At 42.4% G+C, this 18,486-nt stretch overlaps 1 protein-coding gene across 1 annotated transcript in view; it reads right to left on the reverse strand.

The window, feature by feature from the left end:
- LOC124796431 (somatostatin receptor type 2-like) overlaps nucleotides 1–18,486 on the reverse strand; it is a 715,939-nt gene that overhangs the window by 289,892 nt on the left and 407,561 nt on the right. The window contains exon 3 of the mRNA XM_047260622.1: nucleotides 5,124–5,211. The gene's annotated coding sequence lies outside the window, so the exon portion shown is untranslated. The remainder of the gene's footprint in view (nucleotides 1–5,123; nucleotides 5,212–18,486) is intronic.

The following is an 18,486-nucleotide window of genomic DNA, read 5'->3' on the forward strand; positions in this document are numbered from 1 at the left end:
ATTTCAGACCACCGAAATACGAGGGGTAGTTGTAGAGTTTTAATTACTACCTCGGAAACAACTGATATTTTGTGTGCATGCAGGGACATGAAACTTCCTAGCAGATTAATACTGTGTGCCGGGCCGAGGCTCGAACTCGGGACCTTTGCCATTCGCGGGCAAGTGCTTTACAAGCTGAGCTACCCATGCACGACTCACGACCCGTCCTCACGGCCTTACTTCTGCCAGTGCCTCGTCCCCTACCTTCCAAACTTCACAGAAGCTCTCCTTCGGATGTTGCAGGACTAGCACTCCTGGAAGAAAGGATATTGCGGAGACATGGCTTAGCCACAGCCTGGGGGATGTTTCCAGAATGAGATTTTCACTCTGCAGCGGTGTGTAAGCTGATATAAAACTTCCTGGCAGATTAAAAGTGTGGGCTGGTCCGAGACTCGAACTCGAGACCTTTGCCTTTCACGGGCTGGTAGACTACTTCTCAGCTGTACTAATGAAATGTCGATAATTTTTATGGATATATTACTGTTAAACTATTTGAAGCCAGAAAGCCAGCACTACATATTCAATCCTCTTAATTGCTATATTCAAATTCTGTTCAGTTTTGAAAAGTCGAAATTAATTGTTTTGGAGTAATAAAAAATCTAAAAGTCGCACTACATGCAATTTCTGATGAACAGAAATTTCTATAATTGAGTTCAGTGATACAACAAATTTAAAAAATATATTTTACATGGGTGAAGTCCATGTGTCAGACAAGAGGCAAGTACGTAACTGATTTAATTTCATTTATTGTAGTATCCTTTACGACTAAACGTCGGAATTTCAGTGTTCATTGTATCGTAATTCTTCATGTGAGTATCCCTTTATTGATATTAAGAGACAAAGCGCTATCGATTAATTTTCGCAAGTTTTGGAGCGATTTTCTTTAAAATACTATTTTGATCAAGAGGATGGAAACTGCTGAATAACTGATTAATTAATCTTGACCTAATTACTGTCAAATACCAAAAATGAGATAAAAAATAGTACAGTTTTAAACATGGCTGTTGTTATGCATTCGTATATTGGTTTCAACATTGTATTAAACAGCCAACATAGTTCCGACACATACTAGAGGTGTTTTCATCAGAATAAATGTTGCTAAATCGTAACGTAGTTTTAAGACTTAGCAACATTTATTCTGACGAAGACACCCCTAGCAGTTGTCGAAACCTAGGTTAATGTACCTGCCGTTTATGTGCAACCGGTTGGCTGTTTAATATTATGTTGATAATCTTATGTTGTTTGTACAGTTTGAGGCTGCTTCCAGCGATTGACCATCAATGATTTAAGAGAATGATATTGATTCTTTATGCTTATTTTCGTGAAGTACGCGATTTTTTTATGTTTGGTTCAAATGGCTCTAAGTACTATGGGACTTAACATCTGAGGCTATCAGTCCCCTAGACTGAGAACTACTTAAATCTAACTAACTTAAGGACATCACACACATCCATGCCCGAGGAGGATTCGAACCTAAGACTGTAGCAGTCGCGTGGTTCCGGACTGAACTGCCTAGAGCCGCTCGGCCACCGCGGCCGGCTTATGTTTAGTGTCAGCTAGAACCACCCATTGATATTCTGCAATTAACTATAATATTATAGACTTGCGATTTTATCGTATAAAACAGCATCATACGTGATCAGTTTTATGAAGTAATTCTACAAATTCTCCAGGCATTATTCATGATGAAACAGTTGGCGGGTTAACGGCCCGATGCCAGTCTCCAACTGGCAGAATATCTTGGCAGGCGACGTGCGCTGATAAACTGGTTGCCGAGTACACCAAAGACACACCCGATTGTAGCAGCCTAACAGGTCAGCAGTTGCGGAACATTACCCGTTGCCTATTGGAATTACAAGCAACGGATTACGAGCTGTTAAGGTTCTGACACAGATAACTTCTTAGACTGTGAATCTGAAATATCTGTCGAGATTCGCGTATGGCAACTGCCTCCAGTGGACAGTGCTATGTTCTGCGACATGCTCGCGGAAACCGTTGGTATCATTCGTTATTGTCAGACTATTCTTGGGATTGAAGGGTGAAATTACACTGCTCTTGTCGGAACCTTAAGTATCACTCTATTCGCCTCTCAGTGGGAGCATGGACTTATGAGATTCCCGAGTGTTCAATCGCGTGTGAGGACTGTGTCACATCACGGAGAATATCTCTTGACGTTCCAGTAATAGAAGGATTGTGTTATCAAGCATTCAGTGAACTTACCGGTTAAACTAAGATTTTCACCAAGGTTATTGACCTTATTGAAATTTGTCTGCGTTGACCTTCAACGTCGATGAAAGGAGACCATATACGTTCAGTTGAGGAAAATCATTTTATTATTTTGTTCACAGCTGTAGTTCAGCAACAAAGATAAAAATTCGCTCGTCCAGTGCACAAGAAAATATTTATTTGATTCGCTTTAACGGTTTCGAGAATTTAAACTGTCACTTTCAGAAGTGAAATAAGTCAGTTAATTGATAAACCAAAGTCAAAATAAGGATCGGACGGTAGTGTTCTCTGCTTAAGAATCAATAAAACAGAGTGACACAGCTAAAAATATATGATATATGCATTGAGCAGTAAACAATTAACTCTCAAATATCACATTGTAGATAGAATGTGCGACTATAATCAACATACTAGGAATTTTTAGCATTTTGCAGCCCCGTCAGCAACTGTGATGGACTAATATATTGAAAAATCCGCCTCAGTTACGAAAATTTTCTGGTCTTAACCTAGGTTTCGGCTAGAATAATCTAGCCTTCTTCAGAAGCGTAAAATTACTATGCCATGCCAGAGTAACGCACAGTCAACATCAAAAATTAAAACATGTAGCAATGTGGTACCAAGTCGAATTAAAACTACTTAACTGAAGTTGGCACTCTAACCAACGTGGTCGCCGCTACCAACCAACCGCGTGGTGAAGTGATGCCGGGGCTGGACTTCAGTTCAAGAGTTTTAATTCGACATGGTACCACGGTACTATAGGTTTTAATTTTGAATGTTGACTGTGCCTTACTCTGGCATGTTATAGTAATTTTATGCTTCTGAAGAAGGTTAGATTATTCTAGCCGAAACCTGGGTTAAGACCAGAAAATTTTTGCAACGGAGGCGGATTTTTCAATATATTAATCAACATACTGTTTGATACTCATCTCATACATTATACATTTTTAGCAATGTCACTATGTTTTATTGATTCTGTATCAAAGGACACAATCATCAGAGCCTTATTTTGATGTTGTCTTCCAAAGATTTCGCTTCTGAATACGATAGTTTAAACCGACGAAACCGGTAGGGTGAACCAAATAAAGGTTTTCTTGTGCAACTGAAGACTTGTTGAAATTGATTTTGTTAATAAATGGAGACAGAACTTGTTTCTTGTGTTTTATTATGGAAATGTTCCGATCCTGGAACACTTCAGAGATCTAATTTAATTTTTTTAATATTGTGCTGAAGGAATTTTCTCTCATCTTATTTAATGCTATACCTTCAATTGTAATTGGGCAGCAGGTTAAGTTCAGTTGTATTACTTATTGCCATTTGTCTAGAAGAATATGTTGTTGTTGTTGTTGTTGTTGTGGTCTTCAGTCCAGAGACTGGTTTGATGCAGCTCTCTATGCTACTCTATCCTGTGCAAGGTTCTTCATCTCCCAGTACCTACTGCAACCTAAAACCTTCTGAATCTGTTTAGTGTATTCATCTCTTGGTCTCCCTCTACGATTTTTACCCTCCACGCTGTCATCCAATACTAAATTGGTGATCCCTTGATGCCTCAGGTTATGCCCTACCAACCGATCCCTTCTTGTAGTCAAGTTGTTCTCTCTAATTCTATTCAATACCTCCTCGTTAGTTATGTGATCTACCCATCTAATCTTCAGCATTCTTCTGTAGCACCACATTTTGAAAGCTTCTATTCTCTTCTTGTCCCAACTATTTATCGTCCATGTTTCACCTCGATACATGGCTACACTCCATACAAATAATTTTAGAAACGACTTCCTGACACTTAAATCTGTACTCGATGTTAACAAATTTCTCTTCTTAAGAAACGCTTTTCTTGCCATTGCCAGTCTACATTTTACATCCTCTCTGCTTCGACAGTCATCAGTTATTTTGCTCCCCAAATAGCAAAACTCCTTTACTACTTTACGTGTCTCATTTCCTAATCTAATTCCGTCAGCATCACCCGAGTTAACTCGAGTACATTCCATTACCCTCGTTTTACTTTTGTTGATGTTCAACTTATATCCTCCTTTCAAGACACTGTCCATTCCGTTCAGCTGCTCTTCCAGGTCCTTTGCTGTCTCTGACAGAATTACAATGTCATCGGCGAACCTCAAAGTTTTTATTTCTTCTCCATGGATTTTAATACCTACTCCGAATTTTTCTTTTGTTTCCTTTACTGCTTGCTCAATACACAGATTGAATAACATCGGGGATAGGGTACAATCCTGTTTCACTCCCTTCCCAACCACTGCTTCCCTTTCACGCCCCTCGACTTTTTATAACTGGCATTTGGTTTCTGTACAAATTGTAAATAGCCTTTCGCTCCCTGTACTTTACCCCTGCCACCTTCAGAATTTGAAAGAGAGTATTCCAGTCAACATTGTCTAAAGCTTTCTCTAACTCTACAAATGTAGAAGAATATATTGTTTGTAAATTTGAACTCAAGCCTGCACTGCCTCCACCCTGGACCCCCTACCACCCAAATCCTACGCCGCAGTGTATCACCCGTGTGTTTCCTCCAAAATAGTTGATCTTTAGTTGCTCATTAGTGTTAACTTCCATCCACAACCGACCTCCTAGAACCATGAGGTAACGCCTCGAAAACTGTCTTTGGTATTGGAGGAACGCGCTGGGCCCTGCAACCTTGTGGTCTCCAACAACAGGGAGGACCCCTGGGGCCTCAGAGACAGCGTCTAGCGGCCAGCGGGCAGTGGGAAGCAGCTGGCGGACCGAGATTAGTCCGGCCCTCTGAGGCGACGGCTGTGGCCCCGAGTAATGAGCTCGCGAGACGCCGCGCCACGGACACCTCCAGCAGGGGAGGGGGCATAGTTTCTGCCAAGCGACGCCCGCCTCCTTACCTGTCACAGCAGTCCGTCGCGTCGCCGCAGGAATACCGGGAAGGCTGTCCAGCCGCTGGGGACGCGCCGCCTCTCAGTTACGCAGCTCCTGCAACACGATCAGGCATTTAAGAGGGAATCACGAGGGCGGAAAGTAACAGCAGGTAAGCAACTGGAGAAAGCCACCAGGACTGCTGAAAACAATCCAGTATGTCCTCAATTTAAATTACGCTACTGGCCATTAAAATCGCTACACCACGAAGATGACGTGCTACAGAAGCGAAATTTAACCGACAGGAAGAAGATGCTGTGATATGCAAATGATTAGCTTTTCAGAACATTCATACGAGGTTGGCGCCGGTGGCTACACCTACAACTTGCTGACATGAGCAAAGTTTCCAACCGATTTCTCATACACAAACAGCAGCTGACCGGCGTTGCTGGTGAAACGTTGTTGTGATGCCTCCTGTAAGGAGGAGAAATGCGTACCATCACGTTTCCGACTTTGATAAAGGTCGGATTGTAGCTTATCCCGATTGCGGTTAATCGTATAGCGACACTGCTGCTCGCGTTGGTCGAGATCCAATGACTGTTAGCAGAAGACGGAAACAGTGGGTTCAGGAGGGTAATACGGAACGCCGTGCTGGATCCCAACGGCCTCGTATCACTAGCAGTTGAGATAACAGGCATCTTATCCGCATGGCTGTAACGGATCGTGCAGCCACGTCTCGATCCCTGAGTCAACAGATGGGGACGTTTGCAAGACAACAACCATCTGGACGAACAGTTCGACGACGTTTGTAGCAACATGGACTACCAGCTCGGACACCATAGCTGCGGTTACCCTTGACGCTGCATCACAGACATGAGAGCCTGTGATGGTGTACTCAACGACGAACCTGGGTGCACGAATGGCAAAACGTCATTTTTTCGGATGACTCCAGGTTATGTTTACAGCATCATGATGGTCGCATCCGTGTTTGGCGACATCGGGGTTCATTTCAGATGTATTACGACCCGAGGCTCTACCCTTCATTCGATCCCTGCGAAACCCTACATTTCAGCAGGATAATGCACCACCACATGTTGCAGGTCCTGGATACAGAAAATGGTCGACTGTTGCCCTGGCCAGCACATTCTCCAGATTTCTCTCCAATTGAAAACGTCTGGTCAATGGTGGCCGAGCAACTGGCTCGTCACAATACGCCAGTCACTACTCTTCATGAACTGTGAAATCGTGTTGAAGCTGCATGGGCAGCTGTACCTGTACACGCCATCCAACCTTTGTTTGACTCAATGCCCAGGCGTATCAAGGCCGTTATTACGGCCAGAGGTGGTTGTTATGGGTACCGATTTCTCAGGATCTATGCACCCAAATTGCGTGAAAATGTAATCACGTGTCAGTTCTAGTATAATATATTTGTCCAATGAATACCCGTTTATCATCTGTATTTCTTCTTTGTGTAGCAATTTTAATGACCAGTAGTGTACAAAATGAGTTCAATAAGCAATGCAACACATTTTTTGTCCAAAAATTTCGGCAGAAAAAATGCAGAATTTGTTGTGGGACATCGTGCAGTATTCCTACTTCAGCCGTCACAGTTTCCTGACGTTCCGATAGCTGGTGGCGCTGTATGTAGTCTTCAAAATGGCGTCTATAACAGAGGTGTGTTCCAGGCAGAGAGTTGACATCGGGTTTCTTTTGGCGGAAAACCAGAGTATCACAGGTATTCATAGGCGACTGCAGAAAGTCTGCCGAGACCTGGCACCGACGGGAAGAAGATGCTGTGATATGCAAATGATTAGCTTTTCAGAGCATTCACACAATGTTGGCGCCGGTGGCGGCACCTGCATCGTCCTGACATGAGGAAAGTTTAAAACCGATTTCTCATACATAAACAGCAGTTGACCGGCGTTGCCTGGTGAAACGTTGTTGTTATGCCACGTGTAAGGAGTAGAAATGCGTACCATCACGTTTCCGACTTTGATAAAGGTCGGATTGTAGCCTGTCGCGATTGCGGTTCATCGTATCGCAATATTGCTGCTCGCGTTGGTCGAGATTCAATGACTGTTATCACAATATGGAATCGGTGGGTTCAGGATGGTAATATGGAAAGCCGTTCTGGAACACAACGGGCTCGTATCACTAGCAGTCGAGATGACAGGCATCTTATCCGCAAGGCTGTAACGGATCGTGCAGCCACGTCTCGATCCCTGAGTCAACAGATGGGGACGTTTGCAAGACAACAACCATCTGCACGAACAGTTCGATGACGTTTGCAGCAACATGGACTATCAGCTCGGAGACCATGGCTGCGGTTACCCTTGACGCTGCATCACAGACAGGAGCACCTGCGATGGTGTACTCAACGACGAACCTGGGTGCACGAATGGCAAAACGTCATTTTTTCGGATGACTCCAGGTTATGTTTACAGCATCATGATGGTCGCATCCGTGTTTGGCGACATCGCGGTGAACGCACATTGGAAGCATGTATTCGTCATCGCCATCTTGGCGTATCGCCCGACGTGATGGTATGGGGTGCCATTGGTTACACGTCTCGGTCACCTCCTGTTCGCACTGAAGGCACTTTGAACAGTGGATGTTACATTTAAGATGTGTTACGACCCGTGGCTCTACCCTTAATTCGATCCCTGCGAAACCCTACATTTCAGCAGGATAATGCACCACCACATGTTGCAGGTCCTGTACGGGCCTTTCTGGATACAGAAAATGTTCGACTGTTGCCCTTGCCAGCACATTCTCCAGATCTCCCTCCAACTGAAAACGTCTGGTCAATGGTGGCCGAGCAACTGGCTCGTCACAATACGCCAGTCACTACTCTTCATGAACTGTGGAATCGTGTTGAAGCTGCATGGGCAGCTGTACCTGTACACGCCATCCAAGCTCTGTTTGACTCCATGCCCAGGCGTATCAAGGCCGTTATTACGGCTAGAGGTGTTGTTCTGGGTACTGATTTCTCAGGATTTACGCACCCAAATTGTGTGAAAATGTAATCACATGTCAACTCTAGTATAATAGATTTGTCCAATGAATACCCGTTTATCATCTGCATTCTTCTTGGTGTAGCTATTTTAATGGCCAGTAGTGTAGTACGGAATTAACCACGGGCGGCCCGCCACTATAAAATGAGGCGACGAATACAGAGTGTTTTAAATGAATATCGGGGTTTTATCGCTTTATAATATTTATTATGTTAAACTTACAATTATAAATTATATGTCAAATGAAAGAGGAACTCAAACAGTTTTACTAAGAACCTTATAAATGTTCGATGTGAGCACCATTCGTCACACGGCACACATCAAGTCTATAGCCCAAGCGCTGGACAGGCCGCAAGGGGCCCAATGACAGGGCTTGCTTTGCATGGCCTCCACGTTTACCCGACGTATCGCCATGCATTTTTTTTCCTTTGGGGCTTCATCAAGGATCGTGTGTACGTACCTCCGCTACCAGCAGACATCGCTGAATTAAGAAACCGGATTGAAGCAGCTGTTGCTACGATCACTGAAGACACACTTATTAACGTTTGGTGCTCACATTGAACATTTATAAGGTTCTTGGTAAAACTGTTTGAGTTGCTCTTTCATTTGACATATCATTTATAACCGTAAGTTTAATATAATAAATATTATAAAGCGTTAAAACCCCGATATTCATATATAAACACTTTGTATTGTGTTGTCAATAGAGAAGCAGTAAGTGCAGAATGAATCGGTCGGCAGAGCTCCAAGTGGTCACTGGACGTTACCTGAGTAACAAATACACCAGAGACATTCCAAGTCTTCTAATGCTGCCCAAGTCGGCTGTTGATGATCTGACTGTGGAGTGGAAGTCGGAAGGTACTACTTGTTATAGCACCAAGGCGAGGCAGAAACTGTAGAGCATTGCGGATGACGGTTGTAAAAAATCGCATAAAATCAGCAGAAGGAATCACTCGTTAGTTCCAAAGTGCTATCGACAGTCCAGCCAGCTCAATGACTGTGCGTACGGATTTAAATGGTCAAGCAGCCTCTCATAAGCAACATTTTTCTGTAATCAGTGCTAAGCTGCTCCTGAAGTGCTGTAAAGAGCGTCCAATAGACTGCACATGACTAGAAAAGAGAAATTTGGAGTGATGAATCACATTCCCTCCGGCAATCCGGTAGAAGGGTTTGGGTTTGGGGAATGCCTTGAGAACTTTACCTGCCATCTTGAGATGTGCCAGCAGTGAAGTACGGAGGTGGTGGTGTCACGTTTGGGAAGGATACGGACACATTTTACTACGTCGTGTGCTGCCTATTGTAAAGTAAGAGTTCGGATACAATGATTGCTCGTACCAGCATGATGTGACATTAACATTCCTGAAATAGACCGGACTGCACAGAGTTGTGACCTGAACTCAGTGGGACTCCTTAGGGATTGTCGACTTTTCTCCAGACCCCAACGTCTAACATAACTCCCTTCTCTGATTTAGGCTACTGAGGTTGCCATTCCTCCACAGACATTCAGATACCTAAGCGGAACTGCCACCAGCAAGTTCAAGTCACATCCCTTATTAATCTTCACTATTAGGTATTCTGACACTTTTGACCTCTTGGTGTACGCACCTACAGAAACGGAAAGTGTCACATCATGAACATCTTGTCCGAACGCTAGCAAAATGATACTCCAATATTTCCATGCCTCTGGAATACGCTGACTAAAATTTCATCCATAAGCCAGATAACGTTCAGTGCAGAAAAAAGCCAGTGATGCTTTTGGAAAACTATACACTATAAATAAATACGAACAAGACTAAAATAATGATGATAGATCTAACAGACAATTAAGGGAACATGATGAGATGGGGAATAAACACCTACACAGGTAAATGAATTTTAGTAGTTGGGAAGTACAGATGACAAGACGAGTATGATGGATTAAAAGAAGAACTATAGTGACTAAACAAGTCTTCACAAATAAGAGTAATTTGTAAACAAAAAAACTCTTTAATGTACATCTACATCTACATCTACATTGATACTCCGCAAGCCACCCAACGGTGTGTGGCGGAGGGCACTTTACGTGCCACTGTCATTACCTCCCTTTCCTGTTCCAGTCGCGTATGGTTCGCGGGAAGAACGACTGTCTGAAAGCCTCCGTGCGCGCTCTAATCTCTCTAATTTTACATTCGTGATCTCCTCGGGAAGTATAAGTAGGGGGAAGCAATATATTCGATACCTCATCCAGAAACGCACCCTCTCGAAACCTGGCGAGCAAGCTACACCGCGATGCAGAGCGCCTCTCTTGCAGAGTCTGCCACTTGAGTTTATTAAACATCTCCGTAACGCTATCACGGTTACCAAATAACCCAGTGACGAAACGCGCCGCTCTTCTTTGGATCTTCTCTATCTCCTCCGTCAACCCGACCTGGTACGGATCCCACACTGATGAGCAATACTCAAGTATAGGTCGAACGAGTGTTTTGTAAGCCACCTCCTTTGTTGATGGACTACATTTTCTAAGCACTCTCCCAATGAATCTCAACCTGGTACCCGCCTTACCAACAATTAGTTTTATATGATCATTCCACTTCAAATCGTTCCGTACGCATACTCCCAGATATTTTACAGAAGTAACTGCTACCAGTGTTTGTTCCGCTATCATATAATCATACAATAAAGGATCCTTCTTTCTATGTATTCGCAATACATTACATTTGTCTATGTTAAGGGTCAGTTGCCACTCCCTGCACCAAGTGCCTATCCGCTGCAGATCTTCCTGTATTTCGCTACAATTTTCTAATGCTGCAACTTCTCTGTATACTACAGCATCATCCGCGAAAAGCCGCATGGAACTTCCGACACTATCTACTAAGTCATTTATATATATTGTGAAAAGCAATGGTCCCATAACACTCCCCTGTGGCACGCCAGAGGTTACTTTAACGTCTGTAGACGTCTCTCCATTGATAACAACATGCTGTGTTCTGTTTGCTAAAAACTCTTCAATCCAGCCACACAGCTGGTCTGATATTCCGTAGGCTCTTACTTTGTTTATCAGGCGACAGTGCGGAACTGTATCGAACGCCTTCCGGAAGTCAAGAAAAATAGCATCTACCTGGGAGCCTGTATCTAATATTTTCTGGGTCTCATGAACAAATAAGGCGAGTTGGGTCTCACACGATCGCTGTTTCCGGAATCCATGTTGATTCCTACATAGTAGATTCTGGGTTTCCAGAAATGACATGATACGCGAGCAAAAAACATGTTCTAAAATTCTACAAGAGATCGACGTAAGAGATATAGGTCTATAGTTTTCCGCATCTGCTCGACGACCCTTCTTGAAGACTGGGACTATCTGTGCTCTTTTCCAATCATTTGGAACCCTCCGTTCCTCTAGAGACTTGCGGTACACGGCTGTTAGAAGGGGGGCTAGTTCTTTCGCGTACTCTGTGTAGAATCGAATTGGTATCCCGTCAGGTCCAGTGGACTTTCCTCTATTGAGTGATTTCAGTTGCTTTTCTATTCCTTGGACACTTATTTCGATGTCAGCCATTTTTTCGTTTGTGCGAGGAACAAGAAATAAATTCGTCAAGACATTTATTTGGAGCATTTTGAGTAATGCTTGTGAAGGGTACAGAGAGCATATAATGGAACTGATCAGTGACACATAAAATTGTCTTTGCTTATATGGATAGACTTCGAACCTAGTCTTGTTAGCAAAATACAACACTGACCTGTTTGGTTTTTTGACGCGTTTCAAGCAGTTCTTGTTGTGAAGGGTTTGTTGATTGCCAGTGTAACGTTAAGGCCGGCATTTTTATAGAAAACATTTTTGTAGTTCAAGATATGACGTGTTCTTCAAAACAATGTATTAAATGATGGAAATAATTAAGAGAAAAGCTTCGCAAGAAATCGTTTCAACGTTGATGCATAAGCGAATTTATGATCCTAGATCATTCCTCTCAGATAGAACACATACTTCTAGTTATACTGTGTCATTAAAAAAAAGTCTAGGGAACCACAAAGAACAGACAAAGACAATTAAGGAGTAATTGTACTAGTTTTGTGAGTTGTTATGCCACACAACGATAATCCACCACTCTATGTTTACAAGATATAGAGAATTATTTAGGCAGACCATGCCAACGTTCACGATTGAGGCCTGCTGAACAGCTTTAATTATTACTTTTATTCCACTGCAAAAGCCTAGGTTACGTGGGGAAGCAAGAAAAGAAAAAAATAAAAGCAATAGATATGTGGATGTGGAGAAGAGTCGCAAAACGTCCCAGAGAGAAAGAAAATCTAATGAACAAGTACAAAAAGAAATTAAAGAGAAAGCACACAGATTAACACGTTACAGGTAAATAAAACTAAATTAACTGGGCACCTAATTCGATATAACAGGAAGAATTCTGCGGAGAAAATCAAAAGGCAGGTCCAGAACATCCTGCTCATGACTTCATCGTCTTTCAGACACTTTCCACAGATGCTCATGAGAGTAGCACGGGAGTAGCTGACCAATTTCACCGTTTCTCAGATGCTCATTCTCGGGCTTCGGGGAATAACAATCTGCCCTTAGTCGAAGGCGGTTACGTCAGGGTATTTCCCCATTTTCGGCTCCTATCGTCGCTAGAATAATTCCCAATTCGTCCCTGCTCCTCCTATGTACTTCCCTTCCCGTATCACATGGTCGCAACACCATCAGGCAGCATTGTCACGCGGTAAACAGTCGTCATAATGTTTTAGTTTATCAGTGTATTTCTGTTTGAAGTGTTTCAGCTTTAAATATGATGATTATGCGTGGGATTTAGGTGCAGTGGTGCTCGGTCTGATGGTTATGCAGATGTGAACTCAGTTTTAATAACAGTTTATTTAACACGCAAAATATCAATAAACAAAACATAAATAACTCTGGCAAGACAGTTCTTTGTAGCCCGAACAAACTATAACAGGGCCCAAATTATAACAGAAAATATCCTATTTAAAATAATAAAATCCAACAAAAAAACAAAATTACTCTGGCCCTAAACGGGCAATCAAATGCAACGTAACAAGTTACAGTATATGGCCCCCGTTTACGCAACTTAACTAGGATAGGCACTAAGTAATATAGCCGCTAATTTCTCCTGTTCTCTAACTACTAATTGTACCCAATCACCAAGAAATCAAATAAAAGCAAAATTACCCACAACCCACTCATATGTCTAAATGATCAGTATTCCAGTTACACATATGAAAAATTATTCACATCTGACAATATAACGATTTTCCTACACGTAAGTGAACTGCTGATTCGATAACAACAAAATTTTAACGCAATTCGAAGCTCATTGTTTACAGAACACAATAACTCTTGTAAAAGAACCAGTTGCAGCAAGAACCGGAAATGCGTACAGGGGAAGCAGAGACTGCTGAAATTAAGTTTGTAGGACAGACACAAGTCGCAATCAATTCATATTCAAGCCGTTGCAGACCACTCACAAATTTATTTCTAAAGCACAGTGAATTACGATACGGTATTTGAATGTTTTCTGAATCATCTTCAATCGTTAATCATGTCATTTTACGCTCATATTACGCTTATTTCCTCTCAAATTGAATATTTAAAAAAATAAGAAATAAAAAAAGTAAGTAAACGGAGATGAAACTAAAATAATTTGAAAGCCCGTGAAAACACTCCATTTGAGTCATGTGATGTCTATGACGCCACTAGCTAGTTCGTTGCCCTTACTGCCAAAGTTCGTCCACAGTGATGCCTTGCTTTGGAATATACGTTTCGGAAATTTTCCACTTCTGCAAGGTAGCATACCGTCAGTCAACGAAATTTAATTCTTAGTGAAAATTGTCATTATATCCATAAACACGTACGCTTTTCGGTAGCTCAGTTCGCCGACACCCGGTAGCTCAGTGCGTTCGGTCAGAGAGCCGGTTGGCCTCTGTAATAAAAAGGATCAACAAGCGAACTTGAACGGATGTCATGTGACGTCCGCAACGACGGAACGCAACGATCAACAACGAACAAAATAAAAAAAAAATTTTGTACAGCAACTGACTGATGCAAATGTTGAAGCACATGCACAAAGGTCGCTGGTTCGGATGCGGTGAGAACAAATATTTTAACTTATTTGTAAAACGAATCAGCACTACTTTCATACAAAACGCAAATCACAATTATAAAACATCACCAAACCGATCAGAAACGGAGTACTGTTGCGTTTTCCTTGCTGTTTACATGCGCATACATTTGCAATCGCTAATCACACACAGATTACCTTCAAGAAGATTTCTAGTTAAAGTAACCAAATACTTTTTACTTTATTGAAAACATTGCTTTTTTATGTCCGTTCTGTCCATCTGGGCTCTTTATTGTTTAAACTTCTAAAGTTTCATCTTCTTACATAAAGAGGGAATAAGTCTCCGTGCGGTTAAAGGCGCTGCAGTCTGGAACCGCAAGACCGCTACGGTCGCAGGTTCGAATCCTGCCTCGGGCATGGATGTTTGTGATGTCCTTAGGTTAGTTAGGTTTAAATAGTTCTAAGTTCTAGGGGACTAATGACCTCAGCAGTTGAGTCCCATAGTGCTCACAGACATTTGAACCATTTTTGAATAAGTCTGCTTCGGACACTGACGTTAATCTCCACTGACAAACATGAGAGCCCTTACGTTTGAGTTACCTGCATGTTGCACATTCTTTATATCTTTCCGCATGCAAAACTTCATCGTCCTACACCTCGTTGTACTATGAGCGTATGACGACAGCTCCACCACTAGCAGTACTTTCCAAAAATGTGTACGGTTTGCCGGCCGGGGTAGGCGAGAGGTTCTAGGCGCTACAGTCTGGAACCGCGCGACCGTTACGGTCGCAGGTTCGAATCCTGCCTCGGGCATTGGTGTGTGTGATGTCCTTAGGTTAGTTAGGTTTAGGTAGTTCTAAGTTCTAGGGGACTGATGACCTCAGAAGTTAAGTCCCATAGTGCTCAGAGACATTTGAACCATTTTGTGAACGGTTTGTACTCAAATTAAATACATTTATCCTCAGTTGTTCATTTTTCGGACTAAGGTTAATGTGAAGCTATATGTAATATATTCTACCACCGAAAGAACTGCCACAATGAGTTCTTGATATCACTATTTTCGCGTATCGTGTAAAACATTGCAAATATTCTGCTTCTGTCAGGATTCGAACTTAAAACCTCCTGGGCGGCAGTCAACGTGCAAGCCTTTGCGCCAGAGAGCGCATGCTCAGAAAACTACCTCTGCTCATTCTCTTGTATACGCGGAAATCAAAACTAAGATTTGCCGGGAATAATTTTACTGTGCTTTCGGTCATAGTTCACGACTGATTGTCGAAAATCTAGATATAAGCCTTGCTGAGATTGTAGCCGCAATCTCAGTTGATAAGATATTCCCTGGTGCGAATTTCCAAATAAGTCGGCGGTAGCAGAGCACTGTTTGTCCGAGAAACACGAGATGGATTATGAGCGTACCAAGATACTGGCTCAGCCCTCTAAATATTGGGACAGCGTTATAAGGGAGGCTATCGAAATTCGCACCAGGGAAGATCTTATCAACTGAGATTGCAGCTACAATCTCAGCAAGGCTTGGGACCCGGCATTGAATGTAATTAAGAAGACTCTCAGCAAGAAGTACGAACTGGCGACCAGGGCGGACGTAGCAAGCACATCGACGCTACGACAGATTCCGACGCCTACGTCTTCGCGACCGTCGGCACGGGGGCGCGAACGGCGAAGAGAGCGGCACGCGGGAGGAGGGGATTTAAATCGGCCGCCCGCCATCAGGAGCTCGGTTCGTCAGCGTACCTGACAATGGCGACATGTCTGATCGCCGAAATATTGTGCCCTTTGGACACTATGAACCGGCAGTATACCCGTGGACTGTTCGAGCCAAAATTATAAATTTAACAGATTCGTGTAAAATTTCGGGTATAAGGTTTGTGAGAACGCTGATAGCGAAGTGCAAGTCGAAAATGCCGTATCGAAATGTTTTATTCGATATTTTACATTTTTCAGTCGAAAGCATAGGCCATATGTCGCTTGTGTCATTATCGCTTTCAGACGTGTCGCTGTCGGGTTTTCCACTGCGAAATGGTTCGAAAACCAGGTCTTTTAACTGAGCTGGCATCTGTATATCTTCTTTAATTGTAATTTTCTGGACTCTCGAGATGGATGGATTCGAAGACTCCCAAAAGCCGATGGAACACGACATGCATCGTTTTCTCATAGGAATATCTAAGCGTAAAATCTTCTCAGTAACACCAGGTGTCCTTATTCCGGGCTTCCCACGCATCTTCAGATAGCCGACAAATCGGCAGCGGTGCAGCTTCGGTGCATATCGGTGTATCAAAACTATCTGGACTGATGTCGCCATCGGGCATTAGTGTAGAATATTGTGAGCCCGGTAAAGCTGACTATCGGCTTTCGACGAATGTACTTCTTTTTCAGAGTTCTTGATAGAACTGTTTTCGTTCTAGAGTTCTCTGTACAACATTTGCATAGATCTGCAGAATTTCACGAATAAAACAGTATTAGTTTGGGAAATTTTAACCTTTTAAAAAAGATATTTGCCAATTTGAGAAAAAATTATGATCAGTAGTAGTAGTAGTAACTTTATTCACCCGTACATCTCTTTTGGCAAGGATGTAGGGCACGTCAAAGTATTTACAAATATAGATCAATTTAAAATAAGCTAATTCGTATACACATATATTTACAGACTTCTAATTAGAGACAATAATTAGATTTACTCCTGGTATCCAATACTTTTTTTTACAAAAAAACTTATCAAATAATGTAATGCCACATTGTTCACTCATATCTCACTATACACACATGGTTTCATAACATTTCACTCACCACACAACAAAACACACACACGTACACACACACACACACACACATACACACACAAAATTCCAAATTCCTGCCCAAGTATTCTATAGTAAACTCTGATGACATTTTTTGTGCAGATAATGGTTCATGAGATAATTGCAACAAATGTGGAACCAGTTTTTACCTTGTCGCACTGCCAGACGGTAGAAAAATGATAGTACACTAAAAACGTACTAATATGTGCTTGCAAATACATTTTAACTCATTAACTATACTATTAACATAGCAGGGGAGCCATTTACAAAAGCTGGACCAGACCCATTTACAAAAGTTGAGGCACGCAGAAGAAATTTTATTGTCAACGATTTCGGACAATATCGAAAATAGTTTAGTTTTAAGTCGATATACGTCATTACGCTGGTTAAAAAGACATAATTATACCCTCAGGAGTGATACTCGTCTTATTTTATCCTGACAACTATGCACTATCACTGTCGTATATTACAGCGGCCACGCAAACAATACCTGAAGACCGTGTCGTTTTCCGTCAGTGTTTGCTGCCAACTGTTGCGGCACCCATTATATCGACGTGAGACTGGAATGACAGCGCAGCAATCAGCAAATATGCACCGGCGCAGTTTACACGAGATTTCGTCGGGCTAAATTCGGAACGCAAATATTTTCCTTCTATTCTGTCCAGGTTTTCAGGCATGTTGGCCCCCTGCGTGGCACATTACCAAAGAACAGCATCGTTGGCGCCCGGAAACTATCCGTGACGTTCGACACGGCACAAAAAAAAGGTAATACTGTGTACAGCTGAGTCATTAAAATTGTTTATCATTCAGTCATGCACTAAATTTCATGCCATGTATATAAAATATCTAATTTTCTGCTTCAAATAACGTGCTCAGGTACCACTGATTGAGTCGTCAAAGACAGTGATGTACTAGACGCCGAACAGAAGAGACCTCATCCAGTTTTGAAACTGAAAAGACAAAGTCTAACGCACCATCCTCTCTATCGGCTCTGGTAGTGTATGTTCAACAGGGGCAGACATCTGTCAGTAATGTCTCCATCTGATAACCACTGTGCTCAGAACCAACACACGATCGACCCTAAGCAGTAGCTGAAATGTCTTACGTGAGGTCTAGGAGAAAAATGTTCCACGCTTGGAGATACTCTCTGTATGAATTCTCCATAACACATTTTCAAAAGTCTGATTTTCCACCTAAGGTGCTTTGGTTCATCAATTGAATTATTTGCTAACAACTTTCGTTGCTGTTACGTAAATCCTCATTTCCCACTCCAAAAAGGAACAGATAATCGCAAAGAATCAGAATTCTTACGTAATTAGTCTGTATGTCCTGTTGAGACATAAAATTGCCAGATCTGGTGGACAGTCTCCATTGAGTACTAACGTAATCCATCGACTAAAGCACGTCCCAGCTATCCTTCCAGACATGCAACGGATTTGGACAGCAGGAGAGAGAGCCTACCTGGGGACGACATTGTAGTTGTCTCTCCGGGGCTCCAGACGGTTTAGCGTA

The sequence above is a fragment of the Schistocerca piceifrons genome, chromosome 1, assembly GCF_021461385.2.
Source record: "Schistocerca piceifrons isolate TAMUIC-IGC-003096 chromosome 1, iqSchPice1.1, whole genome shotgun sequence".
Taxonomy (NCBI): domain Eukaryota; kingdom Metazoa; phylum Arthropoda; class Insecta; order Orthoptera; family Acrididae; genus Schistocerca; species Schistocerca piceifrons.